The sequence below is a fragment of the Aphelocoma coerulescens genome, assembly GCF_041296385.1.
Source record: "Aphelocoma coerulescens isolate FSJ_1873_10779 chromosome Z unlocalized genomic scaffold, UR_Acoe_1.0 ChrZ, whole genome shotgun sequence".
In the NCBI taxonomy this organism is placed as follows: Eukaryota; Metazoa; Chordata; class Aves; order Passeriformes; family Corvidae; genus Aphelocoma; species Aphelocoma coerulescens.
The window spans coordinates 689,352-709,807 of record NW_027184085.1 but is presented as its reverse complement, the minus strand read 5'-3'; the positions used below and the strand labels follow the sequence as shown (position 1 = coordinate 709,807).

The following is a 20,456-nucleotide window of genomic DNA, read 5'->3' as shown; positions in this document are numbered from 1 at the left end:
CCGGAGCCCCGGCGGTGTTCTTGTTTGCACAGGGGACCCGCCGAGCGGGTCCGGCCCCGTGTGGGGCTCCAGCGAGGGCAGGGGCGCCGGGCTCCGGCCCTCTGGGCTTTATTCTCCGGCGCCCCGAGCCCCGCGGCTGCGGGGGAAAGAAGGAGAGTGGGGATGGAGGACGGGAATAGCGGGGCAGAGGCGGGGGGGGGGAGGTCGGAGTGTGCAGGGGAGAGGGGGCAGGTGGAGGTGTTGCGGGGGAGGAAGGAAGGGTGAAGGAAGGAGGGGGAGGATTGAAGGCAAGTGGGGGGAACAGGGGGGAAAAGGGGGAAGGGGAGCAGGGAGAGGGGGCAGGAAAGGTGGAGAGGGAGAATTAAGGGCAGATGGGGCAGAAGGTCAGGGTGCAAAGGGGAGCAGGGAGAGGTTGGGTGGGGGGGGAAGGAAGGGTGGAAGGAAGAGGGGGAGGATTGAAGGCAGGTGCGGGGAAATAGGCGGGGGGAGAAGGGGAGCAGGGAGAGGGGGCAAGGGGGCACCAGGCTGGGGGGGGAAGGAGGGCAAGGGAGGGGAGGTTTCAGGAGGAGGGTGTGGAAGAGGAGGAAGGAAGGGGAGAAAGGAGAGGTATAGCGGAAGAGAAGTACAGAAGAAAAGACGTACAGAAGAGGAGAAGTATAGAAGAAAAGGGATATCGAGGAAGAAAGATCTCGAGCCCGGCCCGGCCGCAGCCGCCCGCACCGAGAGCCCTGGGCCAAATGGCGCCGGGGCCAATTCCCGGGGCTTAAATCCCCTCGGCCCCGCCCCGCGCAGCCGCTCTGGGGCCCCGCGCACCTGTGCAGGTCCCGCCCGTCACACCTGTGCCGGCCCATCCCCGCCCCGCCCCGCCCCGCCCCGCCCCGCCCCGCCCCGAAATCCCGGCGGATCCGCGCTCGCTCCGCTTTGTGCGGTGGATGCTTATCTCGGGATGCGGCGGGACCGTCGCAGCCGGAGGTTCCCCGCAGGAGGCGCTGGATCGCGGCTGGAAGCGGGCGAGGCGTGGGGAGCGCCCGTGCCAGCCCCGGGACCCCCGGCGCCGTCGCTCCCTCAGCGCCGCCCTCCCCGGTGCGCGCCCCCTGGCGGACACCGAAGGGCGGCGCGAGCGTGCGGCGGGCCCGGCAGCCCCCGCTGCGCTGCCCCGTCCCGTCCGCGCCCGCGGCGGCCGCGGGGATGCGGAGCACCCCCAGCCTCGGTACCTCCGAGGCCACCGCAGCCCCCGGCAGAGCAGCGCCCGTGGCCGCACCCCCGGGGAAGGCTGCGGAACGTGCGGGGTGCATCGGCGCGGGCGGGAGGGGCTGCTGCGCCTCTGCCACTCCTGCTCCGACCGCGCCCGGGTTGGGACCGGGGCCTTGTTCGGGCCGCTCATCCGACACCTGCTGGATGAGGGCTTACGCCCTCCTTCCTCTCCCTCCCTTTCTCTGCGGCTCGCGCTCTCCATCGGAAAAACCTCTGAGTTTAAAACGCCAGGGTAAACTGTTTCCTCTTTATTTCCAGAGCACAGGATATTCTGAGTTCGAAAGACCCCCGAGGATCATCAAATCAAATAATGAGAAGTGATTGTTACATCTGGGGATTGAACTCAAAATCTTGGCATTCTCATCACCAGAGCCAATTTTGGGATCACGGGAAAGGGCTGGGATGGGAACGGCTGCTCCTTTTCTGCTAATGCTGCTTAACACACCAGCCTCTGGAATGGTTCTAGGGCAGAACTGGCTGGCACCTGATATGACAGCACAGAACTCCTCCAATAACCCTGAATTCCTTCCTTTTCCAGGATTTCCCTAATGGTTTGGAAGGTGCAATGTCGTTTTCCAGGGAGAAATAAGCAAAACAAGTCCTGAGGGTTCACATGATCCATGGCCATAATCCCAACAGAGAAATGCACTGTTATTGTCAGATCTGTTAAAAATTCCATGACAACACTGGGATGGGATTCCTAGGAACCTTCTTAATGCTCGTCTCCATTTTTATTGATTTTTAGTCCCTCAACTGGCAGCTTGTAGAATTTATCCTGGGATTTAGAGGTGAAGCAGGGTTGGCTTTGGATTGACCTTCACCTCTGGCCCCAGTTTCCATCAAAAACATTCCCTACTTATTCCATGTAGATTAAGTCTTTACCTCCAAAATTTCCCTACCTGTCCACTACCAGTGATCCCATTTTTTCCCTCAAAATATTCATTCTCCATCCTGAAGAAAACATCCATTCTTACCCCCAAAATTTTCACTCCATGTCCCCAGCTGATGACTTCAGTTCACCTTAGGATGTTCATTCCTGAATCTCTGGGGATTATTTCACTTCCCCCTCCTCAAATTTTCCCTGTCTGTCCACTTCTGATTTCCTCATTTTTACAAGACAATATTAATCCTCTACTCTGAGATTATCTCCAGTTTTACACCCCAAATTTTCCTTACTGTCCACAATTTATTACCTTATTTTTACCCAAAACTATTCATTCTCAGTTCTTAGATTTTTTTCAAGTTTTATCCCCCAAAATTCCCCTACTTTTCCACCACTGATTCCCTCATTTTTACTTCAAAATATTTATTTAATAACATGGAACTTTTCTCAAGATTTATCCCTACAATTTTCCCTACTTGTCCACTACTCATGGCCTCATTTTTCCTATTTTTCATTCTCTTCTCCAGAGAAGAATGGACTCTCTGTCCTCAGAGGGAAACAACCTGATGGGACACAGGCACCACATTTCCTCTTGTTCCTGGAAAGCCCCAGGTAAATCCAGTCCCTCAGACCTTGCATCCCTGAACACCAGGAGAGCTGGAGTTTTACCCAGATCCCAGTGCCCTGCACAGCTGCACTGACACGAGCACAGGCTGATCGCTCTGCCCAGCACCATCCCTCATTTTCCTCCCATTGCTCCCCAAGCGTCCCCAAACCACCCCGTGTCTGTGCCAGGGCCAGTGCCTGCCCCGAGCCCAACCAGAGGCTGTCACCCAGCCCTGCACCAGCTCCCACCCCTGGGAGAGCTGGGAATGCACTGAGAGGCTTTGCAGTCCCCCACCAAAGATGGTGGCTTGACCAGAAGTGGCTTCTGTCAGAACCCAAGATGGCAAGAAAGGCAAAAGTTCCAGACTCCACACCAAAGACGGCAGCTCCAGCACCCAGATTAGCGTGTCCTTCCAAAGATGGCGGCATGTGTTTTGGGTTGGGATGAAAAAGGGAGTGGCAGAAGGCCCTGCTCCTCAGAAAGGCACCTATTTGGCTGCCTGACCCCGACCCCAATCCCGACCCCAACCCCTCGTTTTCAGCAAGATTTCCTGTGGCACTATGGGTCAGAGAGAGAGAAGGGAAATGACTTTTTAGGGCATTGAAATTTCTCCAGGCAGGAGTGGGACGTGGTCTTGCCCCTCCCCAAAGCCGTGCAGGCGCATGGGAGTAGCTCAGTACCGGCGCAGCTCTCTGAGCAATAACAACGCTTGGGAGGTTCGAGTGTTGATAACACCTCTCCTGTCTCCTGGGGCCCAAGGTTCGGTCTCACGGCCCCGGACCGGTGAGGGAGAAAAGGAACTTGGGCTATTCCTGGGAAAGCTTCTGTTATTCCTTGTGCAGCCTTTTAATTCCGTGTTCTAATTGACTGTCCTCTATCTTTCTGACAGGACTTGTCAGAGATTGAGATTTGGGAATTGAATTTGGGTCCGTTCCCTACAGAATCTTGCCAAGCCTGAAGGCCTGGGACGATGACTGCTCTCAGCGAGGGCTCTTCATTAATCCTCGGTCAGATTTCCCTCAGTGCTGGGCAGGAAAGGCGAGGGTTTGGATCAGGAATTCTGCAAGCAGGGCCTGTGTGACCATTGGCTTCCTGTGTGTGTGTATGTCAGTGAGCCAGGGTTGGGACAAGGACTCATGCTGTAGCTGTTGCACTTTGGAGCTGTCAGGAAAACATTTTAAAGGTATGATCCTAGAACATTTTGGAGGCTGTTTCCAGAGCTCCAGAGCTTCCAGAGCTGGATCTCACTCCAAGTGCAGCAGGCCAGGTGAGGGTTCTGACCTCTCCAGACCTGTGCTCAGCAAGGCTGCAGCTGTCGCTGGCACAGACTAGGGCTGAGGCAGGTTTTCCAGGGAACTGGAGATCAATAAGGACTGGTGCTCTGGAAAGACGGGACCTGCAGGGATTGGCTTTTGCAAAGCTGAGATGAAGTTTGTAAAAGCAGCCCAAAATTCGAATTCCTGTGGGTTTTGTGGAGGTTGTGAGATCAGAACAGGTTTTCGTGGTAAGAGGGTCTGAGGAGCTGCATCCCTACATTTGGCACGATCTGTGTGATTAAAATTAAGTCCCAGCCCCAGAGGCTGATAGTTTCTGCTCATTCCTGTCCCCAGTTGTCCCCAGCATGTTGCTGATCTAGAGGGATCTGCTCTGGTTTCAAGCTGTCTGTGCCCTGGTCACTACAGTCCCCAACGCCTGAGACACAGAGAGAGCCCTGGCCAAAGTGGCCAGTGTCACATAAATGGAAATGAAATGTGCCAAACTTGTGGACAGGAACTACTCTGTGCTTGCTTAAGTTTTAAAATTGTGAGCAAATTTTTGATGCATAATCACTTAATTCTGCCTCTAGGGAGAGGGATTTTCTTCACCCCTATTTACAGATTGTTATATGCACACACACATACCTTTATTAAGAAAACAGGAAGTAAAAACCAACACCTTCTGTTACATTTGAGTATTTTTTTCCTGTGGCCATTTATTTTGTGGTAAACCTGCCTTTCCCAGTGTGCTTTGGGGTTTCACTTATCTGGGAATCATTTCAGACGACTCTTTGCAATGAAAATATGAAGGTGGGGATGAGTGACCAGTATCCTGGGAAGTGCTGTGGGTGTGCCTGGGTTGGGAGCAAATGGATAGGGCTTATCTTCTCCTGGTTTGAGGCTACGTCTGGCAACACTACAACATTCCAAAGCAGACTAATTACTTCCTCCACTTTGTCACTTGTCCAGGCTCTCTGCATACTGCCATGTCTGTGGATACACCTCTATGCCATAGGGGCTTTCTGTATGGGCTTCAAGGCTTTCCTCCAAGTAGTGGTAAACTCAGTTTTTATTTTACAGACCTCTATTGCTGCTGGATTAGTTAAAGGACATGACCTCTCTGTGAAATCAGTTTTTAAACAAAAGGTAAACTTTGAACCTTGAACTAAATCTAAAAGATAACAGAGATGCACACTAGATCAATACTTGGCAAATATTAGTCGTATGCCATGGGCAGATACCTCTCTGCTGTACCTCTACATGTTTTAGTGTGCTGGTGCAGCACAGACCTGTAGTTTTAAGGGGTTCTTTACAGAACACAACCATTAAACCTCTAGCTGCTTCAAAGTGGGGTAACATAGTGTAAAAGTCTAGTAATTCCCTTCCTCTGCAGCCCACCTAGAGTTCAGAGAACTGAGTGCCATCTCTTCGCACAAGTGACAGCATTTTCCCTACCATCCCAGTAATTCCCTTTGCCCCAGTGCTTTACTTCTGTCAACAGCAGCTTTTAAGAAAATTGTCAAGTTTGAAACAGTTTCTCTTCCTCACCAAGCACGCTGCTGGTTCACAGTCTCCAATTATCTAATAATAATGTAAGTACAAATTGTGCTTCCATGTAATATCAATGGCTGGGCATGACACAGACATTTTGGACTCAGCATTTCCTGATTGTACCTATAGGTTAAAAAAAATTAGGAGCATGCAATTCAATTTTTTTCCCATTTTATAAAGGACTTTGCTATTTGATAGTGAGACAGGAAACATCATCCTGTTGCTCCTTTCTGCCTTTGGTTTGTAACAACAGCGCTGAGCCCAACGCGAGAGTTTGCACATCAGCCAGTATTCCAGGAGTATGAATCCCCAGGACAAAGGCAGGTGGTGTTACATGCCAGGGAAGCAGTCCAAGACAAATCAGTGTTCCTCAGGAACAACCCAGATGTGACAGATGCTCCTGCCCTACACGTGGGCAGCAGCTCAGTGCCAGGAGCACCCAAAGTGCAGCAGTTTGTGTGCAGTGCAAGGGTCCTGGTAACAGCTCCAGCTTGGCAGCCTCCTGGCACAGGAAAGCACTGGCAAGAACTGCAGTCCAGTAAGAAAATGCAGCTACCTTGAGATTGCTTTGGATGCTGAATTCACAGAGCAACAGAGCTGCCGATGTCCTGTTTGGCAAGGACACCTCTGATGGTGAGCTGTCAGCAGCACTGTCATTCCTTCAGCAGCTTTTAGAACCCAGAGAAGTTAATCAGGACTTCAGTGCAGAGACAAACACTAGACAGAGGCAGAATTGCTGCTTCTAAGCACAAGTTTGGACCAGAATTTGAATCTCCACCAATGTGCATTCCTGGAAGCAAGTTTTTACTTCATCTCTCACTTAGATTAAAAAAAAAAAAAACCAAACTGCCCCTGCTTCCCTTTGAGACCACGTTTCCTAAGGATTTTGTGCTTTTCTGTCTAGTGTCTTTCAGGGCTTGAATGAAGGAGCCAGGAAACTCAGCTCAGAGCCAGTTCCTGAATCTCTGGCCTCTGATGCTTTCACCTGAAGCATGGTTTGGGTAACACATACCCACTATATAGTGAGGAATTTATGGTAAACAAATATAGATTTGTGGAGTACACAAACCATCTCAATTCACCTTATTCTTACTACTAAGTCATCATTTGTCACGTGGCAAACACAGTCTTCTATCAGCATCAGCACAAGTGCCCAGTTTGGAATTTTTCTTTCTGATGATAAACTCCTATTTCCTCCACAGGCAGCCACTTGGAGCAGTGCGCAGCCAGGCCTGCCTCTGACAATACAGATGAAACGTTCCTTCCAAGTCTGCTTAATATCACCTTTCAGAGCTTTCACCTGGCACCACGAGACAAAGAAAGGCATTGAGAAAATGCCACATCCACTCCTGAACTGCTTTCAGCTCAGCAGTATGGAGTCTGCTCATATCAGCAGGGAAAGGGACTGCTGGGGAAACGGCATAGGAGAGGCACAAGGCAACCCGAGGCCTTCCTACACCTCCTGCATACACAGAGGGGGCTACCCCAAAGAAGCCAGGACATGTTCTCAATTTACTAGCACAGCTGAGGAAACTTTTCTGTCAATAAAGTATAGTTTCAGACATAGCACAGCACCAAAATAATGATTAATCTGGTACTGAAAAGAAAACAGTGCCTTCAGAAAGTGCTGGAAAAAAAGAAGGACTTAATCCAGCACCCATTACTTTACTAGGTGCTGGATCAGCAAACTCACATGAGCAATACATAGTAACCCTCACTCAGTTTCCTCCTGTTCTTGTGCTTGAACCATACTATCTAAAGCTGACTTTAAAAAAAACCCCAACCACAAAACCCCCAAGACTTCATGCAAATAAAAACATAACTTTAAATAACACTTAAAAAGCAATGTTAATTCAAACTGCAATACGCATGCCAGCCTTCAGGAGTTAAATAAAAATGCGGTTACAAAATAAAGAGAAGCTTTTTTAGGCACAAAATTTTCAGCTGAGTTGAAATATTTTGTCAAATTATGCATTTCAGGAAAATTTCATTTGATGAAAAATTCCCAATTTGGGGTAAAGGTGAGTCAGCCAGTTCTCACAAACCTGTGGCTGCTACTGCCTGACTTCGAGAGAACTCCATCCCATGCTCCCAGCAGGTACAGTCATTATGCTTTTCAGCAAAATCCTTTAATTCACAAAATAACTGCTGCATTAGTACATACTGGGTGAAATTCAGGCCCTGTAGAAACCACCAGGAATTCTCCTGCCAGCAGTGCTGCTGTTCCTGTTAGATTTCCTGCCACTGATGATTGCCCCATGTTCTACCTATCTAGATCCCTCTGCAAGGCCTCTCATCCCTTGAGCCCACAGCACCTCCCACTTCAGCATCCTCATCAAACTCACTCCTGGTGCATTCCACTCCCGCACCCAGATCCTGGAAAACAGTGTTGAACAGCACGAGCCTTTGGATTGAGCCCCAAGCACCCTGCTGGCAAACCACAGCTCTCCTCTTCGTGTGACAGCTGGCCTGGCTTCCAGAGAGCCAACAGCAGTGTGCCCTCTTCAGCCAAGGCGGCAACCTACCCCACCTGCCTGGCTTCTGCCTGAATGGCATTGCCTCTCCTGCACATGTGTCATTAAAACATGACCATCACTCGGGGCTCCCTGAGGCAGCTCCTCAGGGGACACGGCCAACTGCTCCCTGGCGAGCTGAAAGTTTGCTCTCTTGAAATCCAGGGTGACAACTCTGCTTTTTGTAACAACACCAAAAAATTTAAACCCAACCATTTCATGACCACTGCGAGCAGGACCATCACTCCTGCCATGAGTCCTCTATTCCTTGATATCCGTGGCAGAGCACCTTTCTTAGCTGGCTCGCTGAGCACTTGTGATGAGAAATTATCCTCAACAAACTTCAGGAATTTCTGAGACTGCTTGTCACAGCAGTATGCCACTCATGTCTGGGTAAGTTACTCACTGATCCTAAATTAAAACTGGACTTTACGTTCCACTAGAACTCAGGAATGTTCTACTAGCACTTAAGAATTGTGAAACATGGGGAGTCTTGCCACACCGACCACTTAGCTTCAAACATGGCCCCAGAGTGTTGTTCATTGACCTGGGTAAAACAGAGCCCTGGCCCACACCCACAGAGGCCTGAGAGGAATGATTAATGTCTAACATGCTACAGCTCACCAACGTGAAATACCTCCAACATGCCAGCCATGGGCAGATGGTACCTTAATTCACCACGCACACTGGGAACACACCAGCTGTGCCACCAGCAGGCATGTTTCACCACACCCACACATGGCCCTGCCCACATCTGTGTCCCTGCCACCCTGGAGCGAGCACAGCCCGGCTCAGCCCGTGGTCAGACCCCACAGTCACAGCCCCTCTCAGCCAGGCCCCAAAGATCTTCATCCGTGTGTCCCAAACAGCTCCGGGATGCTCCTGTGCTAGGCACTGCACCCGCCACAGGTGGTCCATCCCAGGGCACTGCCTTGCCCGGTGCCACCTGGGACAGCCCATCCCAGGGCACAGAACAGCCCAGGTGCCATCCCTGGGAACACCACCCACGGCACGGCCAGAGCCGGGGCAGTCTCCTGGGATCATTCCCAGAGCCCAGCTCCAGGAACGGTCCATTCAGCCTTGCAGCCACATGTGCAGCTGGAGGCTCCAGCAGGGACCAGGGCCACCCCATCCCACACCAAAGGCAGCTCCACGGTCTGGGCAGTGGGAGCAAGCTCTCACGTAAGTTGGAGAAACACCAGCTGATATCTGGAGGAAATAACTCACTTTCCACTGGGGATAAAGATTCAGATTTGGCTATGTGGTGTTTTGTTTTTCCCAGTCAGAATAAACTTCTGAGGAAGAAAACCAAGTTTTCAGGAGTATTCTAGGAACAGCAGGTGAGTTCTAAACTTCAGCTCATACAGAATTAATCCTGCAAACATTTAATTAAAAGTTGGGGGTTTTTTCTTGGTAAGCAGAGAGAATAATCTCTGAATCCCTGAATAAGCCTTGGAAGCAAATAGGTTGAAATGACTGCAAATTGCATTGTTTAAGGGTCTTCACTTGGACATGAGATTAAGTAATTGTTACTTCATCTTTATATGGACACAAGCCTATCTCCTATTTAATAAAAATAAAAATTAATTCACCGAGATCACTAAAACAAGAATTGCATATGTTGAATTGTTTTCCAATATAACAGAAAAATTCCAAGAGGCTGGAAAGTGTTTTGTTTTAGAGTCCATAGAAAGTTTTAGCTTTTAAAATAAAAACACTCCCAAATACAGCAAGCTGATACCAATGATTCAGCAAAAGGGAGGTCCCATGCAGCATTGAAGCTCTACAGTGGCTGCGAGATACAACCCCTGGAGGGACTAACATAGACTGATAGAGCAGGTATCTTTGGTCCAAAAAAAAAGACAGAAACATCTCATCTCCAAATAAGAATATCAATACATAGATATTTAAAGTGGCCATTTGTTGGAAATCAAACAGAATTTTCCTCCCTTCTCCCTCATTTTGTGTTTCATTAAAAAAAAGAAAAAGGTTACTTTTCACTGTTGGATCTCATTTCTCCATTAAAAAAAAAAGAAAAGAGAAGAGAAGAAAATTCATTTAACCAGCAAACTAGCTCCTCTCTCAAACACTAATACTACTAACGCTGTGAGACAGTAAGAAATATAACACATAAAAGGAATTCTCAAAATAATTTTTCTTTTAACTGTATTCTGAGGACAACATTGTGTAACTGGGAAACCTTTATGAGGTTATGGCAATGGATTTCAAGGTCTGGTGAGCTGAACTAGTATGTGATTACACAGGCAGGTCGTGCATGCAGTTCCTAGTGGTTAAAGACAGCCAGATGTTTCCTTACAGAGCTGGGCACTCCTCCCCTCCCACCCAACAAGAACCTGTGTCGTTTCAAGCCCAGCTCAGCCCTGGCCAGCCCCGTTTGCCCAGTGACATCTCCACGGTGTGCGGGACAAAGGCGGACACGGAACACCAGGTTAGTGACTGTGTCTGTTTTCACAGTGAGGGAGAGGAGAGGCTGTTCTTTATTCTCTAAAGCCAGCAAATGCATGCTCTGAAGCTTTGTGGACAGCCCTTTACCCACAGGAGCATTCACTGCCCAGGGGACAGAGCCAGCAGCCTGTGAGGTCACCCTGGCCCCATTAACCAGGCAAGTGCCACAATCCCCAGGGCAGCACAGTGCTCCACATGGGCCCTGCCCTCGTGCTGCTCTGCCTCAGCCCCCTGAGCACCCTGAAACCGCCTGGAAACACAGCATGGCCTGCAAGGGCTCCCAGCCCTCCCTCAGCTTCAAAGCCCACCCTGAGTGGGTGCCTGGTGACACCTGGCACTCTGCAGCCATCCTTCAACCCTGCAGTGACAAAGCTCCTGCCAAGGATTCCCGAAGCGGGCAGAAGGGAACCTCTTGTCCCAGGTACTGGGACTCCAGTGTCCACACTGGTCCTGTTTCTCATACACTGAAGCTGTAGATGCTGGTACAAACATCACATGAGGGTTCTGAAGTGCGGGGACATGAATACCTTAACTAGTCCATAACACAGTATTTGGGATTACACTTCAGCTAAAACTTTTGGGGGCTCTGTGCCATGCTGCTCAGTGAGTACAGGGCAAACCCACTGATTTCCAAGAGCTGATCTTGAAAAAGCCCTGGAGCACAAAACAGGCAGAAGTGTCCGGGATCCAGACAACATCACCCTTGATCATCCAGAGGCTGAAACATGAGGCCACCTCTGATTCACTAACCACTCCCTTTTTCATTTCTGTTTTTCTGTTTCTAAGCTATCCTCAGAGAGCACAAAGATGCTGGCAGGCAAGGGAAAAGTTTTCTGGCAATTTCTTTCCGATCAAGCACATTTCCCACAGATAATCATTCTATAAAGTTCACCAAATCTAATACATGCCAAGGAACACCACTACCTATTTTAATTGCCAAGTACAGGAACCTCAGAGTCATCCCATTCCAACCACAAATTAGAAACCCACTTACTTGTCAGTTTTAAGTTTTTCCAGGTGAGTCAGTTTAGAAGAGCAGTCTTGGGAACTCCAGAGCTATTGTTACCCAGTAAATTTAATATCCAGTGCAATGGGTAAGCTTCTCCAGCTTGGCAGATCCAATTCCAAACCCCTCACCACACTGAGAATCACTTTAGACTAAAAAAAAGTTACAAGGTCCCTACGCCACCCTCACACCTGATCTTAATTAAGACTAATTAACTTCCAGCATGCCTGAACACCTGTGTAGCTCTCACACCTGTTTCTACAACCTGTACAGTTGATTAATAATTCTTCTTTCCATGTTTTTGATATGTAATGTTGCAATTCCCAGCGCTAGGTCAGGAACTGCCAATGCTCACTTTATTTTGAGCTCAAGATCCATATTTCAGCCCCCTGCTGCTTCTGCTTGCAGGGTCCCTGCAACACAGCAGCCTTGCAGCACATAAGGGGCTCACAGGAGGGCTAGGGAGGGACTTGGGACAAGGGCCTGGACTCACAGGACACAGGGGAACAGCTTTCACTTCCAGAGGGCAGGTTTAGATGGGATATTGGGAAGAAATTCTCAGCTGTGAGGGTGGGCAGGCCCTGGCACTGTGTGCCAAGAGAAGCTGTGGCTGCCCCTGGATCCCTAGCAGTGTCCAAGGCCAGGTTGGACAGAGCTTGGAGCAACCTGTGAGAGTGGAAGGCATCCCTGCCCATGAGGGTGGCATGAGATGGTCTTTAAGGTCCCCTCTAACCCAAACCATTCTGGGATTCCCTAGTTTTGACACAGAAACTTCCCAGTTATCCCTGGCCAGTTAACAAGTGCTCAGGGTGCCACTGACAACCAGCCTCTGCCCACTGGAAGCAAATCCTTTCTGGAGCATTCTCCAGCTACCAATATTACAAATAAACTTTCCTTGTGGAAAGAGAGCACTTCAACTCTCACAAAAGCTGCTGCCTCACTTTCCTCCCCACTTTAGTCCTTCTTTTCACTCAAAACTATCTTTGAATACCTAATGATGCCTGATGCTCAGCACCTGCACCAACCTAAGTAATTACAGAGCAGCTGCACCTGAGCAGCCGCAGCCTGCCCCATCCAAACCTGCTGGTTTGGATTACCCACAACGACAGACTGGGAAAAAATAGCAGCTTCTTTGTCTCTGAGGTCTTGAAATCAGGATTTTGTGAAAAATTCTTTGGTTCAGCAGAGCCATGGCAAACAGGACTGGAATAGCCATGGGAAATGCAATTTCATGCTACATAGGGTGGTAAATGAGTTGGTAAAACAGATTAGACTACATATGAAATCTGTGTGAAGTTTCTGTTTAGCAAGGAAAGTGCCTGCAATGCCACACAAAACACTCGATGGCTCATTCTTTGTTACTTCGTCACCACTGTCTCCAAAACATTGCCATCACAGCTGCACTGTTTTTCTGTGTAACTGGGGGATTAGGAGCAGATGAATATAGAAGAGGAAAGCCAAGTCCAGCCTGTGCCAATCTGGGTTTAACTGGCCTTATCTTAGCTACTTTCTGGGCCCTGACTTTAAGCCCTTTTGGTGGCCAGGCTAGCTGTGGGGAGCTCCTCCAGTCACCACTGGGCCGGGGCAGGGTAGAACACCAGCATGCAGTTATAAAAATACTATAAAAACTTTTCACGATTTTTCAAGGGGCCAAACTGATTTTTTGCTTTTCTCAAATGGGCAAAACTAGAACCTGTGTGAGATGCTGGCAGGCATCTCCCAAGGCACAGGAGCTATGCTGGGACTGCTCCCTGCTGGACTGCAGTGCTGCAATTAAAAAAAGTAACTGTTAATTACAGCTGGCTGCAGCAAGCCAAGGGCACCAAGTACCCTGTCCACCCTGCCCCAAACTGCCTCAGACCTCCCCCAGGCCTTGGTGCTGGGGCTGGGCTTACAGAGGGACAGGGACAGGGCACCGGGCCCTTCAGCAGAGCCACCCTCAGCCCCGAGCACAGACTGCGCTAGGGACTGACAGAGTTCAGGTCTCCAAAGTCTCTTCAAGTTCCGAGAAGTGGATTTAAGCAGGGTTTTTACTTACAGACCCAAAAAATCAATACAGTTGCTTATCCTCATGTGCATCGGAGCCCCACATTGTGCCCTGTCTGATGGTCCAGGTGTGGCTCAAGGGACACTAACAGAGCTGGAAGTGTTCCCTCAAACCCACCCCAGGGCACCCCTCACACTCTGGTGTGCCCAGCACACCTGTCTGCAGAGCCAGCAGGTCTCCTGGGGGAAGGGGAGTTGCCCTGAGGGACTGGTAAATAAAAGTTTTATGTGTTAGCCTTCTGCTTACAGCAAAATTCCTTAAATTCTGCCCACAACTATTTTGCTGGGGAAACAGCAATGTCATGGAGGGTAGATTGTCAGCCAGACTTTACTCTCCTAATCTGAAGATAATCCCCAACCCAGATTCTCTCTGTCACAGAGAATGGTTACAGGAAATGCCAGGGCAATCCAGAACTGATGTAATGAGTTTGATGATTGGGAAACTCAAATCAATTTCGTTTACTGAGCCCCAGCATAAATCAGAAGAGATCATGGCTTCCAGGTTAAAGACCTTTGCTCAACTTTCTGCTGCTCTGAGTTAATCTTTCTCTACCCAGCAGTCGGAGTGACCAGCACAGGTAATCTTTAACCAGTGGCCATTGACTGACAAGGATCACAGCATTTCTCCTCGGGGATCTGAGCTGTCCCAGCACTCGTAGCCCTTACCTCTGTCCATGAAATCGTGGTAAACGCGCCCCTTGAATGTTGCAGTACTCTGGGATAAGTTGATAAATACCACCTTTGTCTACTCTGAGCCCAAGAATCCCTGTAGCAATGTCCTCTCAAAAATTACACAGCCATATCCAAAAGCAATGTGAGTCAGCATAGAGTCACTGACATTAAGAAAGCAAAGGGATAAATTCAGTTCCACTGTTGGATAAGTGTCATTCTTCTCCATAAAAGATTCCAGCCTAAATCTCTGACCCAGCTTTGTCTGGAAGTTTAAGCCAAGGGAGCCATGCCCATGGCTGGTGGGACCATAACAGGATTTTTTCCATGGATGAAATAGCCAGCTCCAAATCAGTTGAAGAGTATTGATTATGTGCTGGAGTAAAGCCACAAAGATACAGCTCAGTTTATTAACCCTGCAGCTATTCCTTCAGTTTTGAAGCTGTTCTCCCACTGTTTCCACACAGAAAAGACACCATCCCTGTGATTTCCATTTCCCTCAACATATCCTCCACATTGTATATAAGAAAAATGAGAGGAAAGAACTTTTGTATGGATCAAATCATGTCCTTTGTCTAGTGACACCTTACCAGGAGCACTGCTTATAAAATGGAAGCACAGAATAATTTAGGCTAGAAGGGACTTTTTGGGATCACGGGACTCAGTCCTCTGCTCCGAGCAGTGTCAGCCTCAAAGTTAGACTGCATTTCAAAGTTAGGTGATTTTGCTTGGGGTCATAGCTACATATTTCCAAGGGAAGAATCTGGCCCTCAGGTGCATGTGCAACATATGTTGCATTATCTGTCCCTGTGTCACCTTTAGTAACATTTAAACAAACCAGTTCCTTTTCTTTTTCCAGGAATTTCCCAATACTTTGGCATTTCATTTCAGAGAACTGGACCTCAACCAGTCTGCAGCAGTACTGGATGTTGCAATGCAGTTCCAGACTTTCCTCAGGCTCCCTGTGGAGTGACCAGTGCTTCACCTACAGTTGCAGAGCCCCATTTTGAGGGAAACTGCTTTTTTTTTTTCCCCAGAAACACAACCCACAAAATATCAAGTAAGTGGTGTTTCCACCGTGATTAAAAGTAGCACATTTTAGTTTCTCTCTGCTAATTTTGGACAACATGTGGCTTTTCGGTTTTGGGTTGGTTGTTTTTTTTTTTTTAATCTGAGGACTTTTGTCCTCTTTTTCTGATTAAGCAAATTGTCAGATACCTTCTGTAGACTTTGAATGCACATCCAAACTTTGAGTAGCACAAGGAGTTTGCACATGGGATGCAGATATAATTGTACAGCTCATTTCTAGATACCTACTTTCCCCAAACCTTGTTCTACTACTAGGGCAGACTCTGAACTACTACTATTACTAGCAGTACTAATAGTACTAGTAGTATTTGTCATCTTTACACTGTGTGCATGCACCAGTCCCAAACGAGGAATTACTGTTTGTATAACAGGACTGGGATTAGAAATCAGCATTTTAGGAAACAGTAGATTATTCTTGCCATGACACATTTGCAGTCCAAGACAGCCTTAAGCAAAAATGATGTGTCATCAACTGGTAATAAAGAGGTGTCAGGAGGAGAGGGCGAGACATAGAATGTTTTCTAGATTTGATTTCATGGTGGTTTTCTGCTGCTGGATGGACACATCCAGGCAAAATCAGTAAAGTGACCTGGTTCCTCACTTTTGTGAAGTATTTATATCAAAAACTTTGGTTTCTAAACCCCCAAACTACTACTTCAGACTGTTCCAAAATGTTCTAATGGAACAGAAGTATGGTAATGGAAGTAAGCGATGAAACACCTTTTAGTTAACTAGCAAAGGTTCTCATACCCAAGATGTGACTTTATTTTATGTTCAGAGAAAATCTCAGGTTCAAATCCTATTTTAGCCTTCCCCCAAAAAAGTGAAATTCATCAGGCCCTAAATGTGGAGGTTTATGCAACGGTCTTGTTGGATGAGGACCTGGGAGGCGTGTGCCGTTCCTGAGTTTGCCAGCAGTGTTCAGACAGGCTCAACTGAAGCCAGGCTTTCCCCCCACCTCCTAGGTGTGCTGGAAAGTGCAGTCTGAAATTTCCCACACAGAGCAGACAGTACACCAAAATTTAAGAAAGAAAAACGATTGGCAAGCCCCAGCAGTGAACATGAGATGAGCGCTGTGACCTGAGGAAGAGATGAAATCAGTCTCAGTGGCAGAAGTAAGCAATTAATATGCAGCTAGAGTAAACACTCCATCTCAGGGTTCAGCAAAACAAGGAGCTGAAACCCCCTTATCTTTTGCATTTTTCCCTCCCCACATGTGCTCTCTCTGAAGGAACAGAGAAAATTGAGGTCTCAGGGCTTTTTTTCCATTCTTTAGTCTGACTAAAGGTGACTCCAGCTCAGTGCAGCAAGGGTCATCTCCCTCCCCCAGATCAATATTTTAATATGACTTATCAGAGCAAGAATGAATTGTTTACTTTAAAACCTCAGGATCCCATAAAGGGAGAGGGAAAGGTGTCCACTGGAAGCAGAGGCTTGCAGCAGCTGCCCACTGCTGGGAACTCAGAAAAGAAACCAGGACTCCAAAGATTCGAGTACAGACAGTCAGCAAAATGTCCTGCAAGAGAATCCTGGTTCTGCCAAGCCCTAACAACACACCAGAGGATCCTTTGGCTGTTGTCTCCGATGGTAAGTGTCTTCCTGTGCTCAATTCATGTGAGGAAAAGGAAATGCTAAAAGATATTAACAAATATAAAATAGTGCAGGTGGATTTCCAACACTAAGCACTTCAGCATACCAAAATATCCACACATGCTCAGGGCTCAGCTGTGTAGTGTAACAGGATTTAATGTCTTGGACCTAGGGATCTCTACCTGCACTTGGAAAGAGATTAGGCTTTTGTTAGGGCAGTGCAAACCACCCTGAACATTTATTGTTTTTAAAAAATGGGGTGATGGGGGAGCTGACAGACTTCCTGGTGTGAACAGGAATGCTTCCAAGTCTGGCCATATGGGAAGGACAGGTTCTGTGACCCATCTTGAAAAACCCTCTTGAAAACCCTCTTGTTCTTCACAATGCTCCTCTGCATTGGAACATCCCAATAATGTTCTTTAAACATGTCCAACAGAAGAGAAGCAAAGAGGGGATTTTTCTCTGATGATTATGCTTTGCTTTCTCCCTGTAACTGTCCCATTGTTTTGGGTTTTTTTCCCTTGCAGTACTAAAAACTAGTGGCTATTTCTCTTTCTTTCATTATCTTTTGACTTGGAAATATTCCTGTTTATTTGCTGGAAGTTTCCACGCAGCTGTGGGACTATAAAGTGCCTGTTTGCAGTGGCATCAGCTGCCTTGCTTTCTCCTTACATGTTCTGCCGTGAAGTCGAGTCCTTCTGCCAGGACTGCTGGGCTTTCCTGCTCTGCACAGGATTGCCAGGCTTTTCCTCATTAATAGGATCTTGCCTGATCATTCCCCTCTGTTGCAGAGAGAAAGCTGAGTAAAATGTGTATGAGGAAAGGTAAGGGAAGACACCAACATGGGTGAATTAGAAACCCAGGTACAGCACCTCTGTCCCTGTGGCATTAATTTCTCACTCTCACCAGCTGCAGGATAGGCACACTTACCAAAACCAGCCCCGTGGACCTCAGGGCTACAGCTGCATCCTGACTGACAGAATGTTCTGGCATGACTGGGTCTTTGCCATCATTAATTCCAAAGACTCAGTGCCATGTGATGCTCAGGGTGTGTTGCAGCTCCTCTCCTTCTTTCATGTCTCCTTCATAGCTGGGATTGCACAAAAGCCTGACCTGTGGATCTGTACATCTGCCTGTTTTGTGTGTGTGTTCAAATGCCCAGCTCTGTCCCACTGCAGCACTACAGACTCAAAACACAGTGGAACATGAAAATCCCTTGGGTGTCAGCCATGCACAAGCATTTCTAGGCTTGCTTTTGTGGCAGGGATGGGAATGCTAGATTATTACTGTTGTGATAATCACGCTGGAGAAATGAAACAGCCTGATCTGGTAACCAGAGACAGTGAAGGTCCATTTCTCTGCTGTTCTGTCCACCAGCCAAGGGCACTCAGAACCCAGCTTCTACTGCTGGCTCGTGGCACTGAGTTATCACAAACCCTTCCCTGAGGTTTGACTAGATGTAAATCAGGAATTAAAATGATCCAGAGCCCTACTAAGTCTGCCCTGACCTATCAACACTGGTTGAACTATATTACAATTGGGAAAGATCCAGATAAGATAAAAAGTTAGATCATTGGGTAAGGATTGGTGAGGAGATCCCTGTTACATTGTGAAGAGCAGGCTGGTGGTTCAGGTGTGTCATTACAGGTGGGCAGCAGCTCATCTGGGTGCCTTAGTGTCACCTTTCTGTGGGCACTTTGACGTTTGATGCTGTAGAATTGAGCGGGCTAATTTGTGAGCCCTGTGCTCCCTGCACAAAAAGGGATTGATGAAAAGGCTAAGCCCAGGGAGGAGTTCTCAGAGGATGAGCCTTTTGAGGGCTTTAACTTCCTTAACATTCTGTTGCTAAAGCAGAACCAGATCCAGAAGACTATTGGAGAGTCTGGGTTTACTACACATGGGCAGCAAATTCTCCCCAGTATGTTAAATGGGAATGCCTTTCTGAGCTTAAAAATAAATGAGAGGGTAGTTGAAAAGCACTACAGCAAGACATCCTGTTCTCACCTCTTGGCACAAAAAGACAACTGCATCCCCTCACAAGGGGCGTCTAACCAGTCCACAGAAAGTGGACTTTTAAGACAGAAAGTTCAATTTTCAGTTGCTACAAAAAAAAGGCTACTGCTGTTCACCCTAGCCCTGGTTTCTAACCTCCTCCATTCCATGTGCTCCTCCTTCTCTGTTTTCTCTGCCTCTCTGCAGCATTCAGATGTGACGATGGCATATAACTGAATTTCCATGGGTTACAAATCCCTGTGCAGCATGTTTGTGTCCTCTTAATCCACTCCTTAGTCCACGTGATCTTTTATGGGATGTTTTCTACTCACTGAGTATGCAGAAATGTTATTTGGCTAGCAGGCTAAACATACAGAGAAAAACTCTGAAACACCCAGCCTGTGCAGAGATGACCACCACAGCTATGGATCCTAGAGCTTAATTCCCTGATGCACAGGTGCTGATGTGTCCCAGAAGAACAAGCATGGAATAGCACAGGGGCAGTGGGACCAGAAGTACAGACCAACTTGGCTGTCTTGTATGTGGGCTACTCAAAAATGCTGCTAAAAACAAGTATATGAAAATCAAATATAATCTCCAGCATTGTGATACCTCAGGTCTGACATAGCTATAAAAGTCCGGTGCTGATTCTGGGCTGTCTCCACCAATTAGAGGAAGACATGAGCCCTTGCAGGAATGACTCATCCCTGTCCTCAGGAATTTGTCTCTAGAATAGTACAGTTTACTTTCTCCAGGTGCTGTCCATCTCCCTTGTCTGCAAGGGCACTCAAAGCCACTTAGCTTTTACATTCCCACGGCTAGCTGAGACACAATATTCACCTCAAAGCAATTCAGGATCCTGTGTCCCGCCTCCTTGTGAGAATCCCGATGTGCCACATATAAATATGCACAATGCAGTCTTGTCTCTGTTTTGCAGGTCTTTGAAAGCCCCTCTGCTGAAGTCTGCAGTGTGCATCCATGACTCCTTCCATGGGCTAAGGACCTGCTCCCAGAGCTGTGGAGTGTGACAATGGTGTTTGTGTCCAGTCTATCAAACGCCATTATCACACTAAATAGTTCCTGGCAGACAAGGCATCATGTCAGGAAGGTTTGGGACCTCTGGCAGTACATCTTCCCACTGTGCTGAGGAATAAATAACCATGGTACATGTACAGCAGGATGACTCTGCTCCTTCCTTTAGAGGCAAAAGCACCAGAATATGTGAGAAATCCATACTCTGACATAAGTGCTTCCAGATCCCCATTGTAAAGTACACCGGACATCTTAAGGAATCATCACTATACTGTCATCACTAGGAAAGTGGATTTTCTTGGCATTAATAGGGCTGTGTTTACCTCTGAGAGGTCAGCTTGTGATTTTCTTTTTCCCATTGAACTGACTAGGACAATAAAACTGATGGCAATTAGGCAATGGGGTGAAACTCCATCTCTGGCACCAAACTACAACATACATTTGGAATATTAATTGGCTGAGATGCTCACAACATTTTTCAAACAGAACACTTCCCAAAATT

The 20,456-nt window shown here is 47.8% G+C and overlaps 1 long non-coding RNA gene across 8 annotated transcripts; it reads left to right on the top strand.

The window, feature by feature from the left end:
• The first annotated feature begins 1,121 nt into the window (after positions 1 to 1,121).
• LOC138103668 (uncharacterized) lies at positions 1,122 to 20,094 on the top strand. 8 transcript variants are annotated; one of them, XR_011147799.1, is made up of 5 exons: positions 1,122 to 1,486; positions 2,665 to 2,749; positions 3,634 to 15,311; positions 16,730 to 16,927; positions 19,860 to 20,094. It is a non-coding gene; the product is annotated as an uncharacterized lncRNA (long non-coding RNA). The 8 variants fall into 8 exon arrangements; XR_011147804.1 differs by lacking the exon at positions 1,122 to 1,486 and having other exon boundaries at positions 1,493 to 2,749; positions 5,081 to 5,146; positions 6,754 to 15,311; XR_011147800.1 differs by lacking the exon at positions 1,122 to 1,486 and having other exon boundaries at positions 1,493 to 2,749; positions 3,634 to 3,751; positions 5,081 to 15,311.
• The last annotated feature ends 362 nt before the right edge of the window (positions 20,095 to 20,456 follow it).